We start from the raw sequence: 10,361 nt of genomic DNA on the forward strand, positions 1-10,361 counted from the left end.
GGAGTGGAATAAAGCAGGAGAAAGCATCCTATAGAGTGGGGATCCGACTTGCCCCAGCAAAATCCATCTTCTAGGATGGCAAGCCACCACACAACATTTCCCCATCTTCTTCCAACTGTCCCCCACTTGCTGCTGCTTTCTTCAGTCATGAGTTGAGGAACATCTGACTCCTGAAAATGGATTTCTCTCTCCATATCTGCATGCTGAGAAGACAGATTTCCACACACAGCCACGGGAAGTGGCTGTGCGTCATTGGATGGCCTCTGTTTTGCCAGCATTATTTTTGCCAGATGGGCAAGCTGGATTCCTTTCCTTTTGCTGTTACATCTGAATAGCTCCATGAAATCCAGGGCTGGTCTGCAGCAGAAATGCCCTAAATTTTGATGTGTGTGTAGATGAGACCAACAATATTTAACAAAGCCAATGGAACCCCCCACCCATGAAAACCACTACATGATGGGACCCTGAAATTTAATCTGTTATGTATAAGCAGGGACAGGAACTATCTGACTTTTCAGTATAGCCAATGGTGAGAGATTCTAGGAATCCAGAAATATCTGGAGGAACAAATGATTCCCATTCCTGAGGCAGTATATTGGGACCTGAAAATAAATTCTTTGTGAGATTTCATGTCTCTTAGATTTCTGTCAACATATTTGTAGTTGCTGCAAAGAAATCAGGGATGTTTTAGCAGATGACACTATTTATTTATTTATTTACTTCATTAATATGATGATCTTTTCACCTCATGGGGGGAGTGGTGTATATCATACATCTAGGCAAACATTCAATGCCTCAATTATACAAACAATTAAAAACATAACATAAAATCATTAGAACAGTAGACATAAAATATAATTTAAAACCATTAAACATAGGAAACATGATCAATACACAAATTGCACAATTCCTTAATCATAAATCAGATGCAACATTTCAAACCGTGTCATGACAAGATGTTAAATTGCAGTTCCGTCATTCACTGAACACTTGTTTGAAGAGCCAAGTTTTCACTTGTTTCCTAAATGCCAGTAGGGAGGGGACCCATCTGATCTCACTAGGAAGGGAATTCCACAGTCGAGAGGCCACTATCGAGAAGGCTCTGTCTTTCATTCCCACCAATTTCGCTTGCGAAGGTGGTGGGACCGAGAGCAGGACCTCCTCAGAAGATCTTAATGCTCGTACTGGTTCATAAAGGGAGATACATTCAGGTATTCTGTGTTATTCACTAACAAAAGAACAGACAAATCTCAGATCCCTTTCTTGATTATTGCTTCTCTTTAATGGTTTGCTTACATAGTATACATGCAATACCTTTTGGGATATTATTCCAGTACAAAATTGAAAAAAAGACATCCTATGATTGTTTCTACGCAAACAGTGATGAAAGCAAGGCTAGATCAATATTAAGCACGTGGTATTAGGGTCCTTTCTCTGTTTTTTAAATTCACAAAATATTTAGAAGGTGAAGTGGTCTACCAAACTAATTTTGCTGACTGGGGATAGTGTGCTTTTACATTAGCATTTAGTCATTGTTCTCAATCTGTGAAAAGCAGCCTGTAGTGACTCAGAGGTGCTGAGTTTCATACTTCATGCAAGATTACGCAAAAGTGACTGAGAATTGGAATGTTTATTAGTACTGATGACTGGCATTCATCAGGGATGAGTCTTGAAATACACCCAAGATTGGGATTTAAAGGGACATCCAACCCCATTCCAATACAAATTCAACCTATATCCTTTAATGTCCATTTGGCCCACTCAGGACAGAGTAGGCCAAATGAGAAACTGATGTCACCTTTCTTTTCCTTTTCCTCTATTTCCAAGGAACTTGTCTGAGTGTTAAATGAGGGTGTTCTGTCACTAATTGACTAGATAAGGGCAAACAAATTCAAGACAATTCTTGAGCAGGCTTCAGTTATTGACAGAACACTTTCATTTAGCACTAAAACAAGTTCCTCGGAAATAGAGGGAAATAAAATGGAGGGTATTATCAGGTCAGAACTGTTAAATAGCATGGCAAAACTGAACTGTGAGAGACCAACAACTAAAGGTTCTAACATGAATCCACCCACCCCAACACCACTATGTCAGATTAAACCTCCAAGAAGGTCCAGAACCACTCCAAAATGGTGCCTCTAATGCAGGAGCTCTCAAATTTTTCAGCCACAAAGCCCCTTTTAAAGCACAGGAACTTTTGTGGAGCTCCAAGAAATCATAGAATCATAGAATCATAGAATAGTAGAGTTGGAAGAGACCTCCTGGGCCACCCAGTCCAACCCCCTGCTAAGAAGCAGGAAATCGCATTCAAAGCACCCCCGACAGATGGCCATCCAGCCTCTGTTTAAAAGCCTCCAAAGAAGGAGCCTCTACCACGGCCCGGGGAGAGAGTTCCACTGCCGAACAGCTCTCACAGTGAGGAAGTTCTTCCTGATGTTCAGGTGGAATCTCCTTTCCTGTAGTTTGAAGCCATTGTTCCGTGTCCTAGTCTGCAGGGCCGCAGAAAACAAGCTTGCTCCCTCCTCCCTATGACTTCCCCTCACATATTTGTACATGGCTATCATGTCTCCTCTCAGCCTTCTCTTCTGCAGGCTAAACATGCCCAGCTCTTTAAGCCGCTCCTCATAGGGCTTGTTCTCCAGACCCTTAATCATTTTAGTCGCCCTCCTCTGGACGCTTTCCAGCTTGTATATATTATATTATATATGATGCACTGTGTTTTTAAATTTGACAGATGGTTTGGGCCAGTGGCAGATGGATGGAGAGTGTTTGTGTGAACTAATTGGGGAAAAAAACATGAAAAAATTCCCATGCACACTGCACATATTTCATTTGTAATGCAAAAAACTAGAAACAAAAAAATGAAAGAAAGAGCAATACAATATTTAAAATGAAAAATAAATTTCACCAACATAAGCAGTATTTCAGTGCCCTTAGGGGCCATCCAGTTCAACTCATCAGCTCACTTTTGCCATACAGGAAAAACACAATCAAAGCACCCCCTGAGTGATTGGAAGGAAATAGGGTTTTGGAAGCAAGGAGGGTGAGGGTGAAAGGATCTGAGCAGTGAAGAAGGTGAAAGAAAAAGGCTTTTTTTTCCTTACTTAGTTTATCCATACCTCACAACCTCTGAGGATGCCTGCCATAGATGTGGGCGAAACGTCAGGAGAGAATACTTCTGGAACATGGCCACACAGCCCGAAAGACATACAACAACCCCAAAAAGGCTTTTGTTGGTGTGGGAGGTGGGGGGGGGGAGCAGGAAAGAGGAGGGAAAGTTTGGAGAGGGAGGAAGAGGAAGAAAGTGTGGAGACCCTCAGGATGCTTTGTGGGGCCCCATGGGCTCCCATGGAGCACTCTTTGAGAACCAGTGTCCTAATTTCATTTTAGGATGATGTTTTTCAGAAGGATACAATGGCTGATGATCATCAGAAGCCAATAAGACAGAAGTAAGCAAGTGCATAGGGGTCGGGGGGCATTTTTATCTCCTTGTCAGCCTAGTGTACATTTTGAAATGTCTGTCCCTTCCAACTGCCATTTTCTTTTTTCTCTTTTCTTTTTAGGTTTGGGACAGCAGGACATCACTAAATTTCCCCCCTTTTTAAATAATTGAGGTTTGGGGAGCATTAGGGATTTAAGGACTGGATGTTATATGGGCCACATTTTGCCCACCCATGCTAAGAGGTCCAGCAAAACCAATAGGACTCCCTCATGGTTCAGTCTTGTTTTCTATTCCATGATTGGGAAAGGTCATGGGGTACAATTTCACCAATATGCTGATGACACCAATTTTACTACTTCTTTCCACTAAACTCCAAGAAAGTTATCCTTGTGCTAAACCAGTGCCTGGCAACTGTGATGGACTGGATGAGGGCAAACAAATTGAAGCATAATCCAAACAAGACAGAGGTACTCCTGGTCACTCAAAAGACAGATCTGGCATATGTAAGATGGGGTCACACTCCCTTCTGAAAAATGCAGGTTTGCAGTTTGGACATACTCCTGGATTCGGCTAGTGCATCAACTTTATTACTACAGAAGTCAGATCTGGCCATGGTGCTACATGATTTGGTTACATATCTGTTGGATTATTGTTATGCACTCTACATGGGGCTGCCTTTGAAAAGTGCTCAGGAACTTGAGTTGGTCCAAAAGCAGTAACCAGGTTATTAACTGGGGCTGGCTATAGGAAACACAAAACTTCCCTGCTGCAACAGCTTTACTGGATGCCAAGCCATTTCTCAACACAATTCAAAGTGCTGGCTATGATTTATAAAGCCCTATATGTCTAGAGTCCAGGTTATTCAGATAACTGTTTTTCTATGTTTGAATCTCTGAGAACACTATGATCTTCTGGAGAGGGCCTTCTCTCTCCTCCACCTGGACTGTGTTGTTTGAACTGTAGTTTTTATTCTATTTTATTCTATTTTGTTGTTTTTATGCTTCATGACATGTAGGATTTGATCGTTTTTCATTTTTGTGTTTGATACATTGGATTGTTTTTAGTATTATGCCATGTTGCTGTTAGCCATTAAAAAGGAGGTATAGAAATATAGTAAATAAACATGTAAATAAATACCTCATGCATCAAGGTAATAAAAACTGTCTAGCTGGCTATCAGCTCGATTAAAAATGCTAATCACCTGGGCAGTTTAGCCCCTGGAAGTTGCCATATCAACACAAGTAATTTTGCGGTTTGCTAATTGTAGGAAGCCTCTTTCAGCCCAAGGAAAACTTCAATTTCTGGGAGGTTCACATTCCAGTGATGGCTGATCTAGAAGGATAGGATTCAAAATATAAACACATTTTCACTTAGATTTCTTATTGCTAATAACAAACCGTAAGGCATATATTTCAGTATACAAATAAATAATATCAAGGCTGGGAAACCATCAAATGATGATGTCAATGAGAAGTGGGTGTGAAACCTCAGATTGGCATTCCAGGAGGAGTGGATTTGGCTCCAAGAAATGGGTGTCTTATTTTGGACACAATAATTCAAGAACGATACTGACAAGCTGGAAGATGTCCAGAGGATGGTGAGCGAAATGGTAGACATGTTATATTGAAGATGGAACAAGTTTTTTTTTGATGCTCTGGAATCTAGGATGAGAAGAAATGTATGCCTTAGATTGTTTTAATATTCATAGTTTAATTACATTTTAACGTTGGTATTTTGATTTTTTTTTCATGTCAGGAGCAACTTGAGAAACTGCAAGTCGCTTCTGGTGTGAGAGAATTGGCCATCTGAAAGGTCGTTGTTCAGGGATCACTTGGATGTTTTAATGTTTTCACCATCCTTGTAGGAGGCTTCTCTCATGTTCCCACACGGAGCTGGAGCTGATAGAGGGAGCTCATCCGCGCTCTCACCGGGTTGGATTCGAACCAGCAACCTTCAGGTCAGCAACCCAACCTTCAAGTCAGCAATCCTGCCAGCACAAGGGTTTAACCCACTGCGCCATCTGGGGTTCCAGTATTTTGGGGGCATTATCTATATTGTATTTATTTTAATTTGTAAGTCACTGAGTTCCTGTTTTTAGGAAAAGCAGTATATACATAAAGATAACAACAACAGTAACAATATATTAGCATATTTGTGAAAAACACATTTGCTCTTAAATATTTTATACACATATGTGCCTATCAGTACTCATGTAGTATTGTAGTTTTTTTTTACTGGCACTGTTGGTGTATATAGACCATTCTAAGCATTTACCTGCTGGCAACACAAATGGTTGGTTTTGGCAGTGTATATGTTCTGTTGCAATACAGAGACTAAAGGATCTGCCACAAAGTGAAATATCTCTCTTAATTAAATAATCACTCAATCTTTCTTGCTTTCAAGTATTTCTAGACACACCACTACTTAATTCACCGATTGTTCCTTAGGACAAGCTACAACAGCAACTAATTCCTTCACTCTTTTCAAAAGCCTGAGAAATTCTCATCCATTAGTGGTCAAAGCAAGGGGAAAACAGTCATACAATATTCTTTCTCAAAGCTGGATCAGTTCATGTACAAAACAAATTCATGATTTCTTTAACTTGTTTTGCAGAACAGAGGAAGGAGAAATATGAATATTCTGTACTTTAATTCATAGTGTAATGTGGTATTTCTATCTTCCCCTAAGCAGGGGAAAAATAGAATACTTATTACAATGTTTTAAAAGAATGCAGATACCCTTTTGAGTTATATCCCAAGGCAGGGAATTTAACAAATGGTTAATGTGCTTGGATCCTGCGGGCTTTTGCTAAAAGACTTGTACTCCAAGGTTGGCAAACTAAATATTCTCCATCTAGTGTTCAATGGTCAGAAGATCTGATTTGCTTTAGCTACTTCTGGACATGTATTTTACAGATGCTAACTTGAAGACGTGCTTTTAGGAAAATATTTAGTTTGTATTAATGTGAATGATAGTCTCTGCTCATATCCTGTATTCTCGCTTTCCTCTCCTTTTTTTCACCTTTTTTTGAAATCACACTTTTAAAAAACATGCTTATTAGTACACAAATAATAGAAGCGTATAAGTAAAATCATCATGGAAAAAACATAATAGGTTCCTTTTTTTCAGGGTTTTTTTTTTAGAGGAGGGGGGGGGACCAAGAACTAATAAATAAAAGGATAAAATAGATATTTTGAGACAAATCAAATCAAAATCTACCCATTGCCATTTGGAGACAGTTTTGTTGTCTGTAGAGAACATAAAAGGGTGAAAGCTGTAAATGCAATGCATGTTCACAAACTACCTGCAGATAGTTCCCAAATGGGCGTGGACAGTAATTTTCTATCTTGTTCTCTTTGTTTGGGCAACTCCCATTTGAAGTCAATATAATTTGGAAATCATTTGATCCAACACTCTTCAGAGCAAGCAATTGCCCTTACATGTTGTAGGTGAGTGCAAATTAATTAAAAGATAAAAATTGTAGCAGATTGATATTAGTGTGAAGAATTCATGAACAAATACCATATTTACTAGAGTCTAAAGCGCCATTGAACCTAATGTGCACCTCAGTTATCAAAAGCTTGAAATAATTATAAAAATTGCTTGTGAATGGAGAAAAGAGCGGTGAGGCAACACGCATTGCTGCACATTGGTGTGCTTTCTACCATGTGATGGGGAGGGAAATGGTGCCAAACACAATCTCCCATTCCCCTCCATGTGATGAGGGGAGGAGCGAGGTTGCACGGGGCGCCACAAGCTCCCCCCCCCTTCCCTTTTGCCGAGATTGCCGGCACAATGGCATGGCCCAAAAGGGTCATTGTGAAGAGGTCCTTTCACTGTCCTGGCTCAATGCTATGGGGTCATGGGGGCTGCCAAAGAATGCAGATGCCTCACCAAACTACAAATCCCAGAATTGCATAGCATTGAGCCATGGTAATGAAATGAGAAGGAGTTCTAGGTGCTCCTGAAGTAGTGTCCCCCTTTGCTTTGGCTCAGCACTATTGCTATATTATATGTATCTAATGCACACCTTAATTATGAGAAGGCAATTTAGTTTTAAAAGGTGAGCATTAGTTTCTAATAAATACAGTATTTAAGAGTGCAGATTGTATCCAGTGAAAATATATTTTCTTTTCATTTCTTGAACTATGAGCAGTCGCTCTCTGCTGCAAGCCAAGGCAAGTAACAGATGCTGATGTATGTGGATCCATCTTTCTGGAATGGCCCATACAGACCAAAAGGATGTGGTGAATAAAAGGAAATGGTACACCCAATCTCCCAGAGTGCAAATATAATGATAATATACCAGAAAGGTGTGCCAAAAAATAAGAAGTGGTCAGCTTTGATAGTATCACTTGGGGGTGCTAGTTTCTGGAAGCAATTATTCTTTGTTATCTAGACCTGATTTATGAGGTCAAAAATGATAACATCAAGCATCTATTTTGTGAGCATCTTCATGTAGTTTATGGGTGTGCCATCTAGAGCTGTGCAAAGATATTTAGCGTGTGGCCTTGTTCTCCTTCATTTTGTAGGAGACTTGACAAACAGGGGACAGGGATGATTCTAGGGATGAAAACATCCAGTCAGAAAATTATTCCAACCCTGGTCCAGCCTAATTCATCTCACTGTGGGTCCTTTTACACTAATGCACCAAGCAGCCTACTTGGCAGTCCAGTAGGAGACATTCTGCCTTGGAGACAGAATGAAGTCCCCATTGCCTAGAGCAGTGGTATTCAACCTATGGGTACCCAGATGTTTTGGTTTACAACTCCCAGAAATCCCAGCCAGTTTACCAGCTGTTAGGATTTCTGGGAGTTGAAGGCCAAAACATCTGGGGACCCACAGGTTGAGAAACACTAGTCTAGAGGCACCAAATGTGATTCATTATTGCTAGGTAGCTACTTTAGGATCCCATATTCCTCATGTTGGGGCTGGTGACAGCTGTGATACCAACATCTACTTTATCCTTGACACTCTAAGTGACATTAGCCAGAGCATGCGTGTTTGTTTCAAATTGAAACATTATTATGCTCTCTAATTTTTTGTAGCCATAAAAAAGGTAAAGGTTTCCCTGACATTAAGTCCAGTCATGTCTGACTCTGGGGGTTGGTGTTCATCTCCATTTCTAAGCCGAAGAGCCGGCGTTGTCCGTAGACACCTCCAAGGTCATGTGGACAGCATGACTGCATGGAGCGCCATTACCTTCCCGCCGGAGTGGTACCTATTGATCTACTCCCACTGGCATGTTTTTGAACTGCTAGGTTGGCAGGAGCTGGAGCTAACAGCGGCTGCTCACGCCGTTCCCGGGGTTTGAACCTGGGACCTTTCGGTCTCCAGCTCAGTGCTTTGCCACCGGGGCTCCTTTTTGTAGCCATAGTTGGTGATAATACATGTTTCCTGGGTACTGTTTGCTGTGACACTGATCTTCCATACAAATCTTTAAATCTTTCTCTAATCTTTCTGTAAAAATCTTATAAGAACTGTAAAATCTGTACATTTGTTAATAATTTATTTAAAACATTTCTGTCTTATCTTTCCACTGTAAATATATTCAAGATTCTTTATATAACATTTAAAATAACGAGAATGGCCCAAGTAGCTCATGTTAAAATAACACTCCTGCAATTTGTAAACATCTTGAGAGCATAGGATTAAATAATAATTATGAGACACAAAAATGAGGTCAATAGCCCCAGTCGTCAGAAGTCACAAAGGTAACCTAGGAGAATTTTATGGATAGTTGGTACGATCTAATAGGCAGAATTTGAATAGGGTGAGTCTTATGATTGGAATGTAGTAATGGAATGGTATAACTTCCACCTGCACAACCTGTTGCCCTCCAGGTGTTTTGGACTTTAGCTTACAGAATTTGTGGTCATTGGACCACCTGGATAGGGTTTCTGGGAGGTACGGCCGAAACACCTGGAGAGCCACTGGTTGTGCAGACCTCATGTAACCTATTCTTATTCAAAAGAAACATGTAAAAAGAGGATTTACAAGGATGTGTACACCTCTGGGGTGACCCTTGACTTAGAGAATGGAAAGCATATTAGTTACATTTGTGTAAATATTAAAGACGAGGAAAACAACAATTACATCATTATGAGAATCTCCTATAGTCCAGCAAGATTGAAGATTTGGATGATAAAATAAAATAAAATGCCACACATAAAAAGGGAGATGTAATAGTAATGGGAGATTTCAACTTCTATATTTTTTGGGAGTCTAACTCTGCCAAGAATGTAACATCTCATGTTTTCCATTTACTTTGCAGACAAAATTATTAAAGAACATGGAAGAGGCAACAAGAGAATCAATGGTTTTGGATTGAATCAGAACCAGAAGAGATGAGCTGGTTAATGGAGTAGAAGCAGTGGAATCTTTTGGTGGGAATGACCATGTCATCTTGAGATTTGTGATACAGAAGAAAGGGGAAATTAGATGTAATCAGACTCAGGACTTCAGGAAAGCTGGTTCCTGCCAGAGGGCTCTTGTGCCTCACCAAACTACAAACTCCAGCATTCCATGGCAATTAAAGTGAAATCATAAAGTCCCTATGATTCAGCAACCACCTTTAAGCCTAATTTTCCGGGCTGTCCTGCTGACAAAAAGAAAATCCCAAGACTTTTATCAGCCTCTGTTAACACATCACTGAAATTGAGGGATAAATATCTAACAAATAAACAAGATTTCCCTTGCTAATTATTTTCTCCTGGAAAAAACTCTTCCCTAAGATGCTTTTCCTATCTCACTGAGTTTCTAGTATTTGTTTACAGTGGCGAATTATACAGCACTAAGTCACTTGGGACTGAAAATGACCTTCAGGGAAAGGGATAGGCATATCCGCTCTCTTCATCCTTCCTTTGCTCACAGCCTCCTGAGGCTTTTTTTGCATTGACAATAACAACAATTTTAGGGA

At 40.2% G+C, this 10,361-nt stretch overlaps 1 long non-coding RNA gene across 1 annotated transcript; it reads left to right on the top strand.

Moving 5' to 3' along the window:
* The first annotated feature begins 3,279 nt into the window (after positions 1-3,279).
* On the top strand, positions 3,280-10,144 carry LOC107983105 (uncharacterized). The gene is made up of 2 exons (XR_010006002.1): positions 3,280-5,399; positions 9,717-10,144. It is a non-coding gene; the product is annotated as an uncharacterized LOC107983105 (long non-coding RNA).
* Positions 10,145-10,361: the final 217 nt, after the last annotated feature.

The sequence above is a fragment of the Anolis carolinensis genome, chromosome 4 (assembly GCF_035594765.1).
Source record: "Anolis carolinensis isolate JA03-04 chromosome 4, rAnoCar3.1.pri, whole genome shotgun sequence".
Classification (NCBI taxonomy): domain Eukaryota; kingdom Metazoa; phylum Chordata; class Lepidosauria; order Squamata; family Dactyloidae; genus Anolis; species Anolis carolinensis.